Raw genomic sequence first — 20329 nt, 5'->3', positions numbered from 1 at the left:
ACCCTCAGAATTGGGCATTTGCATTGGCACCAGGGGATCCTGCATTGCTCAGTGTGGATGCGTTTTTTCTGGCATTGGGATTGCTCTATGAGGAACCTAACCTAGAGATTCAGGCTGAAAAGGCTTTATTAGCCCTCTCTCAGGGGCATGATGAAGCGGAAATATATTGTCAGAAATTTCGGAAATGGTCGGTGCTTACTCAGTGGAATGAGTGCGCCCTGGCTGCAAACTTCAGAAATGGTCTTTCTGAGGCCATTAAGGATATTATGGTGGGGTTCCCTGCGCCTACAGGTCTGAATGAGTCTATGGCTATGGCCATTCAGATTGATCGGCGTTTACGGGAGCGCAAACCCGTGCACCAGTTGGCGGTGTCTTCTGAACAGGCACCTGAGACTATGCAATGTGATAGAATTCAGTCCAGAAGTGAACGGCAAAATTATAGGCGGAAAAATGGTTTGTGTTTTTATTGTGGTGATTCAGCTCATGTTATATCAGCATGCTCTAAACGCACAAAAAGGGTTGATAAATCTTTTGCCATTGATACTCTGCAGTCTAAGTTCATTTTGTCTGTGACTATGATTTTTTCACTGTCTTCCATTTCCGTCGATGCCTATGTGGATTCAGGCGCTGCCCTGAGTCTTATGGATTGGTCATTTGCTAAACGCTGCGGTTTTAGTCTAGAGCCTCTGGAAGTTCCTATTCCTCTGAAGGGAATTGATTCTACACCATTGGCTATGAATAAACCGCAGTATTGGACACAAGTGACCATGCGCATGGCTCCCGTTCATCAGGAGGTGATTCGCTTCCTTGTACTGTATAATTTACATGATGTACTAGTGCTTGGTCTGCCATGGTTACAAACTCATAATCCTGTCCTGGACTGGAAAACAATGTCTGTGCTAAGCTGGGGATGTCAGGGGGTTCATGATGATGCACCTCCGATTTCTATCGCTTCATCGACTCCTTCGGAGATCCCTGCGTTTTTGTCGGATTATAGGGATGTTTTTGAGGAGCCTAAGCTCAATTCGCTCCCTCCTCATAGAGAGTGTGACTGTGCTATAGAATTGATTCCTGGCAGTAAGTTCCCTAAGGGTCGTTTATTTAATCTGTCACTGCCAGAGCATACTGCTATGCGGAATTATATTAAGGAGTCCTTGGAAAAGGGACATATTCGTCCATCTTCGTCCCCTCTGGGAGCAGGTTTTTTTTTCGTGGCAAAAAAAGATGGTTCCCTGAGGCCTTGTATAGATTATCGCCTTCTGAATAAGATTACAGTCAAATACCAGTATCCATTGCCATTATTTACTGATTTGTTTGCTCGCATTAAGGGGGCTAGGTGGTTCACTAAAATAGATCTTCGTGGTGCGTATAATCTGGTGCGGATAAAACAGGGTGATGAGTGGAAAACCGCATTTAATACGCCTGAGGGCCATTTTGAATATTTGGTAATGCCTTTTGGACTCTCCAATGCTCCGTCAGTCTTTCAGTCCTTTATGCACAATATTTTCCGTGAATATCTGGATAAGTTTATGATTGTGTATTTGGATGATATTTTGGTGTTTTCTGATGACTGGGAGTCTCATGTTCTACAGGTCAGGAAGGTGTTTCAGGTTTTGCGGGCCAATTCTCTGTTTGTGAAGGGCTCAAAGTGTCTCTTCGGAGTCCAGAAGATTTCTTTTTTGGGGTACATTTTTTCTCCTTCTACTATTGAGATGGATCCCGTTAAGGTGCAGGCTATTTGTGACTGGACACAACCTACATCTGTTAAGAGCCTTCAGAAGTTCTTGGGGTTTGCTAATTTTTATCGTCGGTTCATTGCTAATTTTTCCAGTATTGTTAAACCTTTGACTGATTTGACTAAAAAGGGTGCTGATGTTGCTGATTGGTCTCCTGCGGCCGTGGAGGCCTTTCGGGAACTGAAGCGCCGGTTTTCTTCTGCTCCTGTGTTGTGTCAACCAGATGTTTCACTTCCTTTTCAGGTGGAGGTTGATGCTTCCGAGATTGGAGCGGGGGCGGTTTTGTCACAGAGAAGTTCTAATGGCTCGGTGATGAAGCCATGTGCTTTCTTCTCTAGAAAATTCTCGCCCGCCGAGCGCAATTATGATGTGGGTAATCGGGAGCTTTTGGCCATGAAGTGGGCATTTGAGGAGTGGCGTCATTGGCTTGAGGGTGCTAAACATCGCGTGGTGGTCTTGACTGATCACAAGAATCTCATTTACCTTGAGTCTGCCAGGCGTTTGAATCCTAGACAGGCTCGTTGGTCGTTATTTTTTTCTCGTTTCAATTTCGTGGTTTCATACCTGCCAGGTTCAAAGAATGTGAAGGCAGATGCTCTTTCCAGGAGTTTTGTGCCTGACTCTCCTGGAGACACTGGGCCTGCTGGTATCCTTAGGGATGGGGTAATATTGTCCGCCGTATCCCCAGACTTGCGACGCGCATTGCAGGAGTTTCAGGTGGATAAACCGGATCGATGTCCACCAGAAAGACTGTTTGTTCCGGATGATTGGACCAGTAGAGTCATCTCCGAGGTCCATTCTTCTGTGTTGGCTGGTCATCCTGGAATATTTGGTACAAGAGACTTGGTGGCCAGGTCTTTTTGGTGGCCTTCCTTGTCTAGGGATGTGCGTACCTTTGTGCAGTCTTGTGAAGTGTGTGCTCGACCTAAGCCTTGCTGTTCACGGGCTAGTGGGTTGTTGTTATCTTTGCCCATCCCGAAGAGGCCTTGGACGCACATTTCCATGGATTTTATTTCTGATCTCCCGGTTTCACAGAAAATGTCCGTTATCTGGGTTGTGTGTGACCGCTTTTCTAAGATGGTTCATTTGGTGCCCTTGCCTAAGTTGCCCTCCTCCTCTGAGTTGGTTCCTTTGTTTTTTCAGAACGTGGTTCGTTTGCATGGGATTCCGGAGAATATCGTTTCTGACGGGATCCCAGTTTGTGTCTAGATTTTGGCGGACGTTTTGTGCCAAGATGGGCATTGATTTGTCTTTCTCGTCTGCATTCCATCCTCAGACGAATGGCCAGACGGAGCGAACTAATCAGACCTTGGAAACTTATTTAAGGTGTTTTGTTTCTGCTGATCAGGATGACTGGGTTGCTTTTTTGCCACTGGCCGAATTTGCTCTTAATAATCGGGCTAGTTCTGCCACGTTGGTCTCTCCTTTTTTTTGTAATTCGGGGTTTCATCCTCGTTTTTCCTCTGGTCAGGGGGAATCTTCGGATTGTCCTGGAGTGGACGTGGTGGTGGACAGGCTACATCAGATTTGGAATCAGGTGGTGGACAATTTGAAGTTATCTCAGGAGAAGACTCAGCAGTTTGCTAATCGCCGTCGCCGCGTGGGTCCCCGACTTCTTGTTGGGGACTTGGTGTGGTTGTCTTCTCGTTTTGTCCCTATGAAGGTCTCTTCTCCTAAGTTCAAGCCTCGGTTCATCGGTCCTTATAGGATCTCGGAGATTCTTAACCCTGTATCTTTTCGTTTGGATCTCCCAGCATCGTTTGCTATTCATAATGTGTTCCATCGGTCGTTGTTGCGGAGGTATGAGGTGCCCATTGTTCCTTCGGTCGAGCCTCCTGCTCCGGTGCTGGTGGAGGGAGAATTGGAGTAGGTTGTTGAAAAGATCTTGGATTATCGTGTTTCCAGACGCAAACTCCAGTATTTGGTTAAGTGGAAGGGTTATGGTCAGGAGGATAATTCTTGGGTGGTCGCCTCCGATGTTCATGCGACTGATTTGGTCCGCGCCTTCCATAGAGCTCACCCTAATCGCCCTGGGGGTTCTCGTGAGGGTTCGGTGACCCCTCCTCAAGGGGGGGGTACTGTTGTGGATTCTGTTTGTGGGCTCCCTCTGGTGGTTACTGCTGGTACTGGGTGACTTTGGTGGGTTGCGGCCTTTGGTTTCCACCTGTCCATCAGAGGCTGGGTGTTTCCTATTTTACCTGGCCTTTCTGTCATTTCCCTTGCCGGCTATCAATGTGTTCAGATGTGCTCTGTTTGGTTCCTGCCTACCTGCTCCCAGATCTTTCAGGATAAGCTAAGTGCTGATTTTCAGTTGTTTGGTTTTTGGTCCAGCTTGCTTAGAATGTCTCTATGCTAGCTGGTTGCTCTAGTGGACTGAGGTTCTCCCCATGTGCCATGAGTTGGCACATGGGTTCTTGTAATCTCAGGATGGTTTTTTTGATTAGGGTTTTTTGCTGACCGCTCAGTCCCCTTTTGTATCGTTCTGCTTTCTAGTTTTCAGCGGGCCTCTATTTGCTAAAGCTATATACATCATCTCTATGTGTGTGCCTTCCTCTCATTTCACCGTCAATACATGTGGGGGGCAACTATACCTTTGGGGTTAATTCCTCTGGAGGCAAGTGAGGTCTTTGTTTTCTCTGCAGTACTAGTTAGCTCTTAGGCTGGTGCGTGGCGTCTAGAACCAACGTAGGCACGCTCCCTGGCTATCTCTAGTTGCGTTTGTCAGGCGTAGGGCAGCGGTCAGCCCAGGTTCCATCACCCTAGAGCTCGTCCGATATTTGTTATACTTTGCTTGTCCTGTGCTATCCCTAGCCATTGGGGATTCATGACACTCAGATCCTGCAGTGCCAGACGTGTACATGTCCGGGCCCATCTGAAGTTCGCTAGAGAGCATTTGGATTATCCAGAAGAGTATTGGAAGAATGTCATATGGTCTGATGAAACCAAATTAGAACTGTTTGGTAGAAACAAAACTCGTTGTGTTTGGAGGAGACAGAATTCTGAGTTGCATCCAAAGAACACCATACCTACTGTGAAGCATGGGGGTGGCAACATCATGCTTTGGGGCTGTTTCTCTGCAGAGGGACCAGGACAACTGATCCGTGTACATGAAAGAATGAATGAGCTCATGTATCGTGAGATTTTGAGTGCAAACCTCCTTTCATCAGCAAGGGCATTGAAGATGAAACGTGGATGGGTCTTTCAGTATGATAATGATCCCAAGCACACCACCAGGGCAATGAAGGAGTGGCTTCGTAAGAAGCATATGAAGGTCCTGGAGTGGCCTAGCCAATCTCCAGATCTCAACTTCATAGAAAACCTTTAGAGGTAGTTGAAAGTAAATGTTGCCCAGTGACAAGCCCAAAACATCACTGCTCTAGAGGAGATCTGCATGGAGGAATGGGCCAACATACCACCAACAGTGTGTGCCAACCTTGTGAAGACTTACAGAAAACATTTGACCTCTCATTGCCATCAAAGGATATATAACAAAATATTGAGATGAACTTTTGTTAATGACCAAATACTTATTTTCCCTCATGATTTACAAAATAAATCTTTCCAAATCAGACAAGGTGATTTTCTGGATTTGTTTTCTCATTTTGACTCTCATAGTTGTGGTCTACCTATGATGTCAATTACAGGCTTCTCATCTTTTTAAGTGGGAGAACTTGCACAATTGGTGGCTGGCTAAATACTTTTTTTCCCCACTGTATATAGCACTGTGTGCTTACAATTGCTCATTTTGCCCTTCTACCCAGCTAATTCTTTTCTTTTCCATTAGGCCTATGACATCACTTGACTGAAAACTGACTAGCTGTGATTTTTCAGGATTCCATGTGGTATCCATCTGAAAAATGACATTGTGTGCACATACCCCAAGACTATACTAGTGTTGTCAACCGGCTTTCTCCCTAGCTATTCTTCTGAATTAATCTCTCAATGCCCAGTCTGGTTTCATCTTGAATTACCTTACTACTCTCAGCCTTAAACCCTTGGACTTTGAACTGCCTTTCCTGACTTTGGTTTTGGTTCTAATTTTCTACCCTGTGGGCTCATTCACACCATAGTTTCAGTCTGAGCACTGTCTGGGAAAAGAATGGACAGCACTTGGACCAATGTTATTCAATGGAGCAATGCAGATGAGCGATTTTTTTTACTGCCCAAATCTGCATATGAAATAAGTTGCTGCGTGCACTAGTTTTTTACGCAAATCGAATGAGACTCACCCATTCAAGTCTATGTGTGTGCAAAAAAAATAGAATGACTTATGGAGCCACGGTATGGCATCCGATTTTTTTGGATACATCTCAATTCTGCAACATAGAAAACTAAATGACCTTGGAAATTATTAATAGCTGCTGAGTAAAAATTGATGACAAATTACAAAAAAAATCATCTGAATTTTCTGAATGAAATTCTGAACGATTTTTTTATATATTGGTGTGAACGTACCCTATTAATGATTCTCTGACCTTAAACCTCAGCTCACTCCACATGTTAGGAGCCACATTGCAAATCTTTTGTAGGGACCCCTGCACTTAAGATTCGATCACTGCATAAGTGCTAAAAGACAAAAACCACTTTTTCTATTAGGACATTTAATCCATGTTCTGTTTGATGTGCATATGTTTGCCTTGAATGTGGATGAACCCTGAAGTAGAGGAAGGGGCTGTGGAGAATTTGAATGAGTGAGAATGAGAAGAAAAAACAGAACATCTGTAATTTGCATTGTGCTACTGGGTCCTTCAAAGCAATATTTTAAAATGTTCATGTAGATGTCTAAGCTGATTTAGTGCTGCAAAGCTGGAGTTTCCAAAACTTGAATTTCATGGAAACTCACTGTATTTTTAATTGGCATGGGTGGACATTCCATTGGTGCAATCTGTACAGTCGCACAGGGGCCCAATTGTAAGGGGCCCACTTCCACCTTCAAAGCTGGTGGAATTGAGCATTTTGATGACCTAGTGGACTGCACAGGTGATGGACCTTGTGTCTGTGTCCACCACTGCACACTGATGTCGTTAATTTTGGTAGAGGGGTGTATCTGTTGGGTGGATGTGGTGTTGTCTTGCAGCTGTACAGAAATATATTTGGAAATCCATCAACCATGACACCATTTGACTGCTGAAGAAATTGATTAGCCAGAGCGTTTATGTGCTGCCAGTGTCAACCCAGACTGCCTAGGATCACCAGGTATCAGCACAGGCTTGGCAGGGGAAGAGGTAATTAATGTCTTTATTTTGTAAAATTTGCCGCTGATTTTATTTTTTTAACATTTTTTCAAAAGATCAAATATGTCAACAAAATGTGGATCGATATTCAAAAGTCACTTTTTTTCATCTGTACTTTCTAGAATAAGTTTTCTTGAGAGGACAAATATATCCAATAAGCATCACACTGACTATTAAATCATCAAAGGAAACTTCATATAGATTTCATAACATGGCTGTTTCTGCACAATACCTGGCCTCAAAATCATACATTATATAGCAGAAAAGAAAATGTCTAGGTTAACTGATTGACTGGTAATAAAATAAATTGTAAAGTTGGATGTTAAACAATAGAGTATTGTCATATACTGAATAATGTAATGCTCTTATAGGAACGTTAGAGAAAACATATGAAGACAATAAAAAACATTTCCATAATCCCTTTCACCACTCATTGCATGTGGGAATAATAAGTAGAGCTCTGAACTACATTTAAGTAAATAAATAGAATAAAATAGTTCCTGCAAAAAATGGCTGTATAGAACAAGGAATTTCTTTATGAGCTCTGTATGTGATCATTGTTGTGGTTTGTTCTGCATTCCACCTGGCATAAATGTGCAGATTGTCCTGCGGTTCAGGGCTTGTATTCCAGCTGGCAGGGATGAGGAGTAATATCACTAAGAAAACCAATTGCACATAAGACCAAACTTACAACTTGGGGTTAATGTGGTAGAGCTTAACATAGCATTATGCATTGATACACAAAAAAAACACTAAATATGTTCTCTTAGGGAAAACATATATTTATATTCCTACTTCTTTGTATATTTTTTAGTGTTAATTTTACTATTTACTTTGTACATAAAGGGGTTTTCCACTAACAAAAGTGGTCCATGAATGCTTTTATACAGTGGGTACGGAAAGTATTCAGACCCCTTTAAATTTTTCACTCTTTGTTTCATTGCATCCATTTGGTAAAATCAAAAAAGTTATTTTTTTTTCTCATTAATGTACACTCTGCACCCCATTTTGACTGAAAAAACTGAAATGTAGAAATTTTTGCAAATTCATTAAAAAAGAAAAACTGAAATATCACATGGTCATAAGTATTCAGACCTTTTGCTCAGACACTCATATGTGAGTCACATGCTGTCCATTTCCTTGTGATCCTCCTTGAGATGGTTCTACTCTGTCATTGGAGTCCAGCTGTGTTTAATTAAACTGATAGGACTTGATTTGTAAAGGCACACATCTGTCTATATAAGACCTCGCAGCTCACCGTGCATGTCAGACCAAATGAGAATCATGAGGTCAAATGAACTGGCCAAGGAGCTCAGAGACAGAATTGTGGCAAGGCACACATCTGGCCAAGGTTACAAAAAAATTTCTGCAGCACTCAATGTTCCTAAGAGCACAGTGGCCTCCATAATGCTTAAATGGAAGAAGTTTGAGACCACCAGAGGTGTTCCTAGACCTGGTCATCCAGCCAAACTGAGCAATTGTGGAAGAAGAGCCTAGGTGAGAGAGGTAAAGAAGAGCCCCAAGATCACTGTGGCTGAGCTCCAGAAATGCAGTAGGGAGATGGGAGAAAGTTCCACAAAGTCAACTATCACTGCAGCCCTCCACCAGTCGGGCCTTTATAGCAGAGTGGCCTGACAGAAGCCTCTCCTCAGTGCAAGACATATGAAAGCCCACATACAGTAGAGAGTTTGATAAAAAAAAAAAAAACACATGAAGGACTATGAGAAATAAGATTCTCTGGTCTGATGAAATGAAGATAGAGCTTTTTGGTGATAATTCTAAGTGGTATGTGTGGAGAAAACCAGGCACTGCTCATCATCTGCCCAATGCAATCCCAACAGTGAAACATGGGGGTGGCAGCATCATGCTATGTGGATGTTTTTAAGCTGCAGGGACAGGAGAGGAGGACTGGTTGCAATTGAATGAAACATGAATGCAGCCAAGTACAGAGATATCCTGGATGAAAACCTCTTCCAGAGTGCTCTGGACCTCAGACTTGGCGGAAGGTTCACCTTCCAACAAGACAATGACCCTAAGCACACAGCTAAAATAACAAAGGAGTGGCTTCAGAACAAATCTGTGACCATTCTTGACTGGCCCAGCCAGAGCCCTGACCTAAACCCAACTGAGCATCTCTGGAGAGAGATGAAAATGGCTGTCCATCAACTCTCAGGGACCCCGTGACTGACCTGTCCAGGTCCGGACACGAGTCTCTCACAGCACAGAATGGGACAGGTAGACAGCACCTGTAGACACAGAACAGCACGGTAGCAGGTGTGGAGGACCTGCGGCAAGTGATCACAGGGGGAGGGGCCAGCCACCGGAGCTCCTGGAGCGATCAGCGGAGCACCCAAGGGTACTACTGCGGGGTGACTGGCTGGGGTGCCGACAAGAGTGTAAACAGAAGAACAACCAGGTACAAGCGGGTGTCAGGAAACCGAACGGGTATAGCCAGAGCCGAGGGAACAACCAAAAGGGAAGTCAGAAACCAAGCCGGGGTCAGAGAACCAGATAATCCACAGACAGAACCTAATCGACAGGCAAGTGCGACGTGAGGGACAGGCCAGGTCAAAACGGGATGCAAACTCACAAGGCAGGTACAAGGCACAAACACAAGCATACAGGGGTCACTTAACTCAGCCGAGGGCAGAAGTATAACTGACAAGGATGCAAGCCTCCAGCGGCTATAAAAAGCCCTCCCCTATCCAAAGGGAGACCACCAGCATTAACCCCCGAGGCTCCTGCTCAAATCCTACGATAGGATAATGCAGTACCCCCCTCTCAACGGGGGGGCCACTGGACCCCCAGGCCTCCCTGGATGTTTAGCATGAAACGCTCGAACCAGATGGTCAGCATGCACCAACTGAGCAGGAAACCACAAGCGATCCTCCAACCCATACCCTTTCCAGAGCACCAGATACTGCAAACAGCAGCGCTGTCAGGACTCTGAACATTTTTTGATTACCTTTTGTGCATTACTGCCCTTTTCCAAGATGGCGTCTTTGGTCTCATGTGCACTTTGTCTTCCTGCTATATAACTCCACCCCAGCCTTTAGTCTGTGCTAGAGTATTCTGCCTTGCATCCAGCTCCTGTCCCTGGTGGCTTCCTGGCTTTGTACCTGCTCCTGTGAACCTGTGTGGAGATCCTGCTACTCTGCTCTGAGTTCCTGCTGCATACACCGGTTTCCAGTAATGCTCCTTCATCTGCTGCTTGTGTTTTCTTGCATCTGCATTTGCTGGACATGTAAGCTGTTGCTGCTCCGCTTAAACCTGAGATTATCACCCAGGCCTTCCTAGTTGAAATAAGACTTTGCTTGAACTGCCTTATAAGCATATTTATCTGTGTTTGGACTAAACAAGGACCTATTCGTGTCAAGTATCCTCAAGAATAACTGTGCTTCATAGACTTTCTGCTTGATTGCATTTTCCTCTGAAGTCCCCTATAGACTGCTAAGCTGCGTTTAATATTTACACCAAGTGTTGTGGACTTGAGTTTCTCTCTGCACCTGTTTGAATCACCATGTGATAATATAGACTTTACCACTTATAAAACTGTGTCCTGTAGTTGTCTTGTTCCACGCAAAGAGTCTCCTGAGTTATCCCCTATAATTATTACAGGATACTCTAGCCTAAAAAGAGGAGATTGCTGGAACAATAGCTGCAGAAAGCAGATTAGAGCAGGTGTTTTCCATAATTAGATCACTGCAGAAAGATGTGGAAGGTCTGCAAAAGAAGTTTGGAAGCATTGAACACAATCAACAAGTGTTTGGACAAACTTTGCAGGACTTAAGCACCCGCATGGCAGCCCAGGAAAACAAACTTGCTGGCATAGAGTCCCAGTATGGACGGGCTTTTCAGGACATAAGCATGCAAATAGCTGCACAAGCGACTTTTCCCTCTGGGCAACCGCCACTAGCTAGCCCACCTAAGTTGCCCCCATTCAGATTTAATGGTGATCGCGATAAATTTCGTGGCTTTGTGAATCAATGTATGCTATATTTTGATGTGCATGCATTGCTGACCATTTTCTTAATGATCCAAAGTATTGTGTGTAATAATGCTGCTGACATCACGAACGCTCGCCTGGGCGAATCCGATGATTGAGTCTTGTGACCCACAGTTAAATAATTTGGATGATTTCTTGGCCGCTATGGCATTAATGTTTGATGATCCTAATCGCCGTGCAACTGCTGAATCTGCTTTATTGTCTTTACGCCAGGTTAAACGTTGTGTTATTGAGTATGCTACTGAATTCAGGAGATTAGCAGTAGATACCAATTGGGGCAGTTATGCACAATTGCCTATTTTTAAAAGGGGTCTGCCTAGTATTGTAAAAGATGAATTAGCTCGCTCTGAGTCACCACAAGAGCTAGAGACATTTATACAGCATTGTGTGCGTATAGACATTCTCCTTACTGAGCGTAGGCAGGAGAAGTTTGCTGCATATAACCGTATTTCTCACTTTTCCCTTCCTTCCAAAGAGCCTGCAGGTAGAACATCTCAGGAGGTGGAGGAGGTGCCCATGCAAATTGACTCCATTCAGAGGCGCGAGATTCGTTCTGATATACAGTTCTTAGGTTATATCATCTCTCCCCAGGGGCTGAACATGGAATCTGGTAAGATTCAGGCTATCCTTGACTGGCCGGTACCCAAGAACGTTAAGGAGGTCCAACGTTTTATTGGTTTTGCAAACTTCTACAGACGTTTTATTCGAAATTTTTCTGATTTTGTCCGTCCCATTACTTCCTTGACAAGGAAGGAGAAGCCCTTTAAGTGGTCATCACAGGCTCGAGAAGCTTTTGATCGGCTTAAGATCTGTTTCACCTCAGCACCGCTGTTGATACACCCAGATCCAACACTTTCTTTCATTGTGGAGGTGGACGCTTCTGATAATGCTTTGGGGGCTATTCTCTCCCAAAGAACTGGAGAGAAGGGTCTGCTACATCCTTGTGCTTTCTTTTCCCGTAGACTAACCTCAGCAGAGAAGAATTACGACGTGGGAGACAAGGAATTGCTGGCTATTATTGCGGCTTGCAAAGAATGGAGGCATCATCTGCAAGGAGCTGCGCAACAGATCATAGTGCTAACTGACTATCGCAATTTAGAGTTCCTTAGATCCGCTAGATGTCTTTCTCCTCGTCAGGCTCATTGGAACTTATTTTTAAATCAATTTAATTTTGTTATCTCATACCGTCCAGGTTCTCGTAATGGGAAGGCTGATGCTTTATCCCGAATACATGCTGCGGATTCCGTACCTGGAGCCCCGTCCAAGACCATTCTATCTGATGCCAATTTCATCGGAGTTATCCATGATCAGGACTTGTGGAAGGAGTGCAGGGAGGCTTATGACAGTGATGTATTTCTGGCCAACCCACCTGTGTATATTAATCTTGTCTTTAAGGGTGGCATGTGGTTCAGAGATCAACGTATCTACATCCCTGAGGTCGTGCATCTGCAGATCCTCAAGGTGGTACATGACTCCAAGTTGGCTGGTCACAGGGGAGTACAGAAGACACAAGAGTTCCTGAGCCGATTTTTCTGGTGGCCAACTTGCCTGAAGGATACCAAGGACTATGTTCTCTCTTGCGAGGTATGTGCTCATTACAAGACTCTTCATGTGGCACCTATGGGTCTTCTGCAACCATTACCTGTTCCGTCCCACCCTTGGGGGTCTATATCAATGGACTTTATTGTGGAGCTGCCTACATCGGGAGGCATGAATACAATCATGGTGGTAGTTGATCGCCTGACTAAAGCCGCTCATTTTGTTCCATGCACAGGCTTCCCCTCAGCTAAAGATACAGTGAACTTGGTTATACAGAATGTCTTTCGGTTGCATGGGGTCCCGAATGAGATCATCTCTGACCGTGGAGTACAGTTCACTTCAAGATTCTGGCTGATAGATTCCGTAAACCTGCACCCATGTTCAAGGTAGGAGATTCCGTGTGGTTGGCAACTAAGAATCTGAAGTTAAACGTTCCTTCACAAAAACTTGGACAGAAATTCATTGGCCCTTTCAAGGTCAACGGTATTATGAGCTCTGTGGCCTGCCGTCTGAAGCTGCCTAGGACTATGAAGGTACACCCAGTTTTTCATGCATCTTTACTAAAGCCTGTATCTCCTAATACCTTCAAGGGATGTGTTGTGCCACCTCCACAGCCTGTGGTGATTGATGGGCAAGAACAATTTGTGGTGGAGGAAATTATTGACTCCAGGATTCGCAGGAATCGGCTCCAATATCTGATAAGATGGCAGGGAAATCCCCCTGAGGAAGACTCTTGGGAACCTGTGGAAAACATCAATGCCCAACAGAAGATTTCTCGTTTTAATATTTACACCAAGTGTTGTGGACTTGAGTTTCTCTCTGCACCTGTTTGAATCACCGTGTGATAATATAGACTTTACCACTTATAAAACTGTGTCCTGTAGTTGTCTTGTTCCATGCAAAGAGTCTCCTGAGTTATCCCTTATAATCTTTACAACAGGTGAGTCCATGGCTTCTCAGGAGCCGATAAAGGCACCAGTTCCATAGCTGGCAAGCTATGAGAGCTTTTGGAACGTGTACAAACTCCACATGCAGATATAAATTTTTTTACATCAGAACCCAGTGAGGCCCACCAAAAAACCCTTGCCATCGCCTCTTGTGTGGCTGCAATCCCAGGATGGGCACTCAATCTAGACTCATGAAATTCCTGAAGGAGCTTAGCCCGAAATTTTTGCGGGACAAACAATTTATCTCTTGGCTTGGAAACAGGGGCCAAAGACTGAGCCCCCACAATCTCTCGTTCCAACTCAGTCGAGATCCCCTCTACCACCACCCCGGGGTGAAGAATAGAGAACGGCGGCTCGGGGGAAGACACAGGCTCAAAACTTCGAGACAAGGCATCGCCTTTAACGTTCTTAGAACCAGGACGAAAAGTAATAGAAAACTGAAACCGGGAAAAAAAGTGACCAAAGAGCTTGTCTAAGGGTCAATCTTTTTACTGACTCAATATATGCCAAAACTTTTATGATTGGTGATCACAGTAATCGGATGAGCCACCCCATCCAAAAAGTATTTCCATTCTTCGAATGCCAACTTGACAGCAAGAAGTTCTCTATTGCCCACATCATAATTTCTCTCGGCGGAAGAGAACTTCTTGGAAAAGAAGACACATGGTTTGAGATTAGTCAAAGTGGCAGGTCCCTGGTTCAACACTGCTTCCACCCCTACCTCAGAAGCATCTACAACCTCCACAATACAAGGTTTGGACAAATTTGGTTGTTCCAAAATCAGAGCGGAAATGGAACATTTTTTTAATGCCAAAAAAGACTCCTTGGCAGCCACTGACCAATCTTTTACATCTGCCCCCTTGGGGTAAGATCAGTAACGGGTTTTACCACCTGCAAAAACCCCTTAATAAATTTACGATAATAATTGGTGAATCCCAGGAAGCGCTGGAGCCCCTTAAGGTCTCTGGGTTGAACCCAATCAGCGATCGCCTGCACCTTCCTGGGATCCATACGAAACCCCTCAGAGGACACAATCAGACCCAAAAAAGACAGTTCTTGTACAAAAAATGAACATTTCTCCAATTTAGCAAACAACTGATTCTCCCTGAGTCTTTGGACTATGGTACGTAGATGCTGGAAATTAGTCTGACTTTTCGGGGAAAACACCAAAATATCATCCAAATAAATAATGACAAAACGTCCTATAAGGTCAGCAAATGCCACATTAATGAAATTCTGAAAAATAGCGGGAGCATTAGTAAGTCCAAATGGCATGACCAGATTTTCAAAAAGTCCCTCTGACGTGAGGAGCGCAGTTTTCCACTCGTCCCCCTCATGAACCCTTATCAGATTATATGTCCCTCCGGAGATCTAATTTGGAGAACCATTTGGCCCCTGATAATTAGTTACATAAGTCTGGGATAATGGGAAGAGGGTATGTGTTTCTCACCGTTATTTTGTTGCGTTCCCGAAAGTCGCGGCAAGGATGCAAACCGCCATCTTTTCTTTTTTTTAACGAAAAAAAACCCCGCAGCCACACGAGAGACGGAAGGCCGTATATAATCCTTCCGAAGACTTTCAGCAATATACTCCTTCATGGCCAAACGCTCAGGACCGGACAAATTGAATACACTGGCTTTTGGTAGCTTAGCCCCTGGAACTAACTCAATGGCACAATCAAAGAGTCTATGTGGCGGTAAAACCTCAGCATCGCTTTCGGAGAACATGTCTTCGAAGTCCTTCAGGTACTCCGGAATACCCTCCAGACAGACAGAAGACACAGAGACAGACTTAACAGGTTCAGATAATTTAGATTCACAACCATGGTTCACCAATTAGAGCCCCATTGAATAATCTCCCCTGTCACTCAATTGAAGATAGAGTTATGGCGTTGCAACCAGGGCATTCCCAACACCATCCCAGCAGGCAAGTTCCCCATGACAAAACAACTTATCTCTTCAACATGATCAGAGCCTACTTTGAAGGAAAAGACCTCTGAGAAGTAACAAATCTCTTCTTTAGTGAGGGGAGAGGAGTCAATGGCCACCACTTTCATCGGAGTCCGGAGTCTAACTGTCCCTATCTTGCATTGGGAAATCAAATGAGGACTGACCAAGTTGACAGATGAACTGCAGTCCACAAAAGCTGTAGAAAAATAAGGACAACTGTCCACCAACAGTTCCACTGGTAGCAAAACTTTAGCAAATGAGAAAAAGTGTACCTGAGGGTCTGGATGGCTTCCTTGACCACCACCCAGACCTATTAGTTTCCCACCATCTTGAATGGTGGAGGACAGGAAGGGCAATCCCTCTTCCAGTGTCCTTACTCTCCACAATAGAAGCACATCTGCTTCTCACGACGACGTCTTCTCTCTTTCTCCATCAAAGCAATGGTCCCCACCTCCATAGCCTTAGAAGTAGCCTCGGCTTCGTCTCCACTGGGGAACAATGATGTTTCCAGTTGCATAACATCTCTTGCCCATAATCTGCGATCCATACCAACCGCTTGGGTCATGGCATCTTCCAGGCAATCAGTTGGAGGACGAAGCACCAGGGCATCCTTCAGACATTCGGACAGGCCTCTACGGAACAAGCCCCGGAGGGCGGCATCATCCCACAAAACCTCCGCAGCCCAACGTCTGAATTCCTAGCAAAGCCACTTGGCTGAGTGCTTTCCCTGACAAACACTCATCACCATATCCTCTGCCAGATGCACTCTATCAGGCTCATCGTAAATGTGCCTTAGGGCCTCAAAAATACACCCACCAATACTCTCTCAGGGGCCATAGAGGGGAGAGAAAATGCCCAGGCTTGCGGAGCCCCCATAAGCAGAGACATGACAGCGCCCACCCTCTGACTTTCATCCCCAGAGAAGCAAGGTCTTAAAGAGAAGAAAAGCCCGCAGCCCTCCTTAAAGACGCTAAATTCTTTTTTGTTACCGGAAAACGTATCTGGTAACTTAACCAGGGGTTCGGGGGAGAACAGAGCAACTTCTCTAGCCCCCACCCCCTGAATTCTAGAGGACAGAACCCCCTGAACTGTGTCCATCACCTGCTGATGGTGCTCTACAGCACCTGTAGACACAGAACAGCACGGTAGCAGGTGTGGAGGACCTGCGGTACGTGATCACAGGGGGAGGGGCCAGCCACCAGAGCTCCTGGAGCGATCAGCGGAGCACCCAAGGGTACTACTGGGGGGTGACTGGCTGGGGTGCCGACAAGTGTGTAAACAGAAGAACAACCAGGTACAAGCGGGTGACAGGAAACTGAATGGTTATAACCAGAGCCAAGGGAACAACCGAAAGGGAAGTCAGAAACCAAGCCCGGGTCAGAGAACCAGATAATCCACAGACAGAACCTAATCGGTAGGCAAGTGCGACATAGAGGACAGGCCAGGTCAAAACGGGATGCAAATTCACAAGGCAGCCACATGGAACAAACCCACAAGTCTACAGGGGTCACTTAACTCAGCCGAGAGCAGAATTATAACTGACAAAGATGCAAGCCTCCAGCGGCTATAAAAAGCCCTCCCCTATCCAAAGGGAGACCACCAGTATTAACCCCCGAGGTTCCTGCTCAAATCCTACCATAGGACCATGACACCAACGTTCACCATCCAACCTGATGGAACTGGTGAGGATCTTCAAGGAAGAATGGCAGATGATCCCCAAATCCAGGTGTGAAAAACTTGTTGCATCATTCCCAAGAAGACTGTCATGGCTGTACTAGCTCAAAAGGGTGCTTCTACTCAATACTGAGCAAAAGGGTCTGAATATTTATGACCATATGATATTTTAGCTTTTTTAAATACATTTAAAAAATTTCTGTATTTCTGATTTTTTTCAGTCAAGATGCAGAGTGTACATTAATGAGAGAAAAATGAACTTTTTTGAATTTACTAAATGGCAGCAATGAAGCAAAGAGTGAAAAGTTTAAAGGGGTCTGAATACTTTCCGTACCCACTGTACATACAGTTGTGGCCAAAAGTATTGACACCCCTGCAATTCTGTCAGATAATACTCAGTTTCTTCCTGAAAATGATTGCAAACACAAATTCTTTGGATTATTATCTTCATTTAATTTGTCTTAAATGAAAAAACACAAAAGAGTGAAGCAAAAAGCAAAACATTGATCATTTCAAATTCGGCTTATGGTACATGACCGAGCTTTAGTCCAAAGTTCGGTTTGGGAACCATAACTGTACCCGAACTTGAACCTAAACCCTAACCCTATTAAAATCAATGGGGACCCAAACATTGGAGCTGGAAAGTCTCTCTCTCTCTATCCCTCTCTCCCTCCCTCTCTCTCCCTATCTCTTTTTTCTCTTTCTCTCCCCATCTTTCCTCTCTATTTCTCTCTCCCTATCCCTATCTCTCTCTTTCCCTCCCTTCCTTCCTCTCACTCCCTCTCTCCCTCCCGCTATCTCTTTCCCTCTCTCACTCTCTCTCTCTCTATCTCTTTCCTCTCTATTTCTCTCTCCCTATCCCTTTCTCTCTTAATCCTACTCTCTCTCTCCCTACCTCTCTTGGTCTCTATACTTCTCTCTCCCTATCCCTCTCTTTCTCCTCCTCTTTCTCTCCCTCCCTCTCTATCTCTTTCTCCCCCTCTCTCCTTCCCTCTCCCTCTCTCTCTTCCAGAGGTCTACGTTCAGAGTTCAGCACTGGACACTAGTAATCTCTAGTAATATTACATCTTACTTGAGAGATATCCAAAAATCCATTTTAGATTAACAAAACAACTTAACCATTACCCTATCCCAGGGCATGGAGTACCATAACTTCACTTTTCTTATAGAAAAAAAACCTGTTTCAAAGTCTAGACATTATAATCATACGTAATTACAAGTTAAAATAAAAAAACAAGTCAAAAGTTTCACTTGTGTAAGAAGATTTCAGTGAATTATGTTCTTGTTTTCCACTTTATTATGAAAAATGTTGATAGTATATATGACCGATAGAAAAATAATATGTCTTCGCCTAAGTTAAAATATGACATGTTTTATGTTCGTGCCATGTTACACGCATATATGTCAGTATAGTGTTTTATGAGTCTCATAAAGATACTTAGAGTGACTTTACGGTTGGGTGAAAGACAAAATTATCCTATCGTGAAGACTATTTCAGTTGTTGGTGCTTGTTAAATACATCTGTCAATACCTTGCTATATGATTTAGCATTAGGCACCAGGAACAGTCTGTTTGTCAGCATCACTTTGGAAGTCCTTGCATCTATTAATAATAATAATAATAATAATAAAAATCATATTTCATACAAAATCTTTAAAACTTATATCTTGTAGTTGTTGTATTTCTCTTATTTACATCTGACTATAAAAGTATGTTACCCTAGTGGGTTATCGATTGTCTTCATCTGACCCCTGTTTAATACCATAGAGAAGAACCAATAAAGAAAGTCTGCTATAAAAAGCATATACATTTCAATTTTCCTTCCTAAATTTATCTATAAACTATCTGTTAATTTGTCTGAAAATGTAACAAGAAAAAAGGAATGTGCACAGCAGATTACACATAAGGGGTGCTACATCAGTCCTGCAGAGCTAAGCAAACTAGTATAGAACAGAAAAGAAACAGGGAAGAGAAATATGAGCACACCCAATATAAAGATTATTTTTTTTCGATAAAATAAACAGCAAAAACAACAGACAGCAAACTGCTAAAAAACATTTTTTTAATATACATTATATACATGAAAAATGGGAGAGGTTTGGATAAGGTAGTCCAATAAACACCACTCCAACAGGCAGACTCTAAATGAGTATAAGACCCCGGTTCAAAATATGTACAGTCCACATGGTTGACAAGAGTGGAAAATATGTATAAGATAAAGGATTAATTATTATAAGCAAATCACTGTTGATGCGCATCAGAGCTAAAGACATATACACTACATCAATACAACCAAGTGGATGAACATATTTGCCAATGTATTTGCCAGGGTAGATTAGAGACGCCTGTGCTTACAAGTTCCAAAGCATGTCGCTGCTTACAGCAGTTTCGTCAGGGGTAAACTGTCGATGTAACCTGCCAAGTATATGGCTATGTGCACACTAAAAAACTAAACAGGAAACCTTGTACCTTATTGAATACTAGATAAAACTATATTTTTATTGTATACTTTAAAATTTAACACACAATCACCATACAAACAACCGTGCTTGACTAGAACTCTCCCTCACACTATTGATAATCTAAATCAACCCTGCCTATCCAGAGGAGGTTGGCACCCTAAAATTTATTCGAGATAGGCGCCCCCGCTCAACGGCGGCTGTCCCTATGACTCCTGTTTAACCACTATGGATGGTGTGATATAATTATGCTCCAATCTGGCACGACAGGAAAAAAGAGAGGGACAGTGATTGCTTAATAAATTAATCATCCATGGCAATCATTAAGACAGTGTGAGGTAGAGTGAAGGACAAAATTATCTAAAGTGCAAAAAGTGCATATTACACACAGAGTACCTCTCTATAGCTGTTCCCTGCTATTTCAGATAGCCTACCTAACTGTGGGAGTTGGCACCCTACTGTTCAGCGGAAATGGCGCCCCCACTCCTCGGCGGCTCACCCTACCGGTGACCCTATGAATAAACTGTTAACTCTTAGATATATAGCCTGGTGGGCCCAAACCAAGTTAACCACAGTCATTAATTTAGGTAGCCTACAACCGCTTGACCATCACTGAACTGTTATGATCTGGTGGCCTAAGAGCAGCATGAGACATACTCTGGAGAAGGTGGTACCTGTACTGACTGCAGACCCTGAACTTAACACCGCAACTAGAAGTAGACGTGGAATGTACCTATCACTCCCTAGACATCTCGACACAGCCGGAGGACTAATTACCCCTAGAG

At 43.9% G+C, this 20329-nt stretch overlaps 1 protein-coding gene across 1 annotated transcript in view; it reads left to right on the top strand.

Moving 5' to 3' along the window:
• HMGA2 (high mobility group AT-hook 2) overlaps positions 1-20329 on the top strand; it is a 494709-nt gene that overhangs the window by 433616 nt on the left and 40764 nt on the right. The window lies entirely within an intron of this gene.

The sequence above is a fragment of the Ranitomeya variabilis genome, chromosome 5 (genome assembly GCF_051348905.1).
Source record: "Ranitomeya variabilis isolate aRanVar5 chromosome 5, aRanVar5.hap1, whole genome shotgun sequence".
NCBI classification, from domain to species: Eukaryota; Metazoa; Chordata; class Amphibia; order Anura; family Dendrobatidae; genus Ranitomeya; species Ranitomeya variabilis.
The sequence above is the reverse complement of the archived record's forward strand: the minus strand, read 5'-3'. Positions and strand labels throughout refer to the sequence as shown.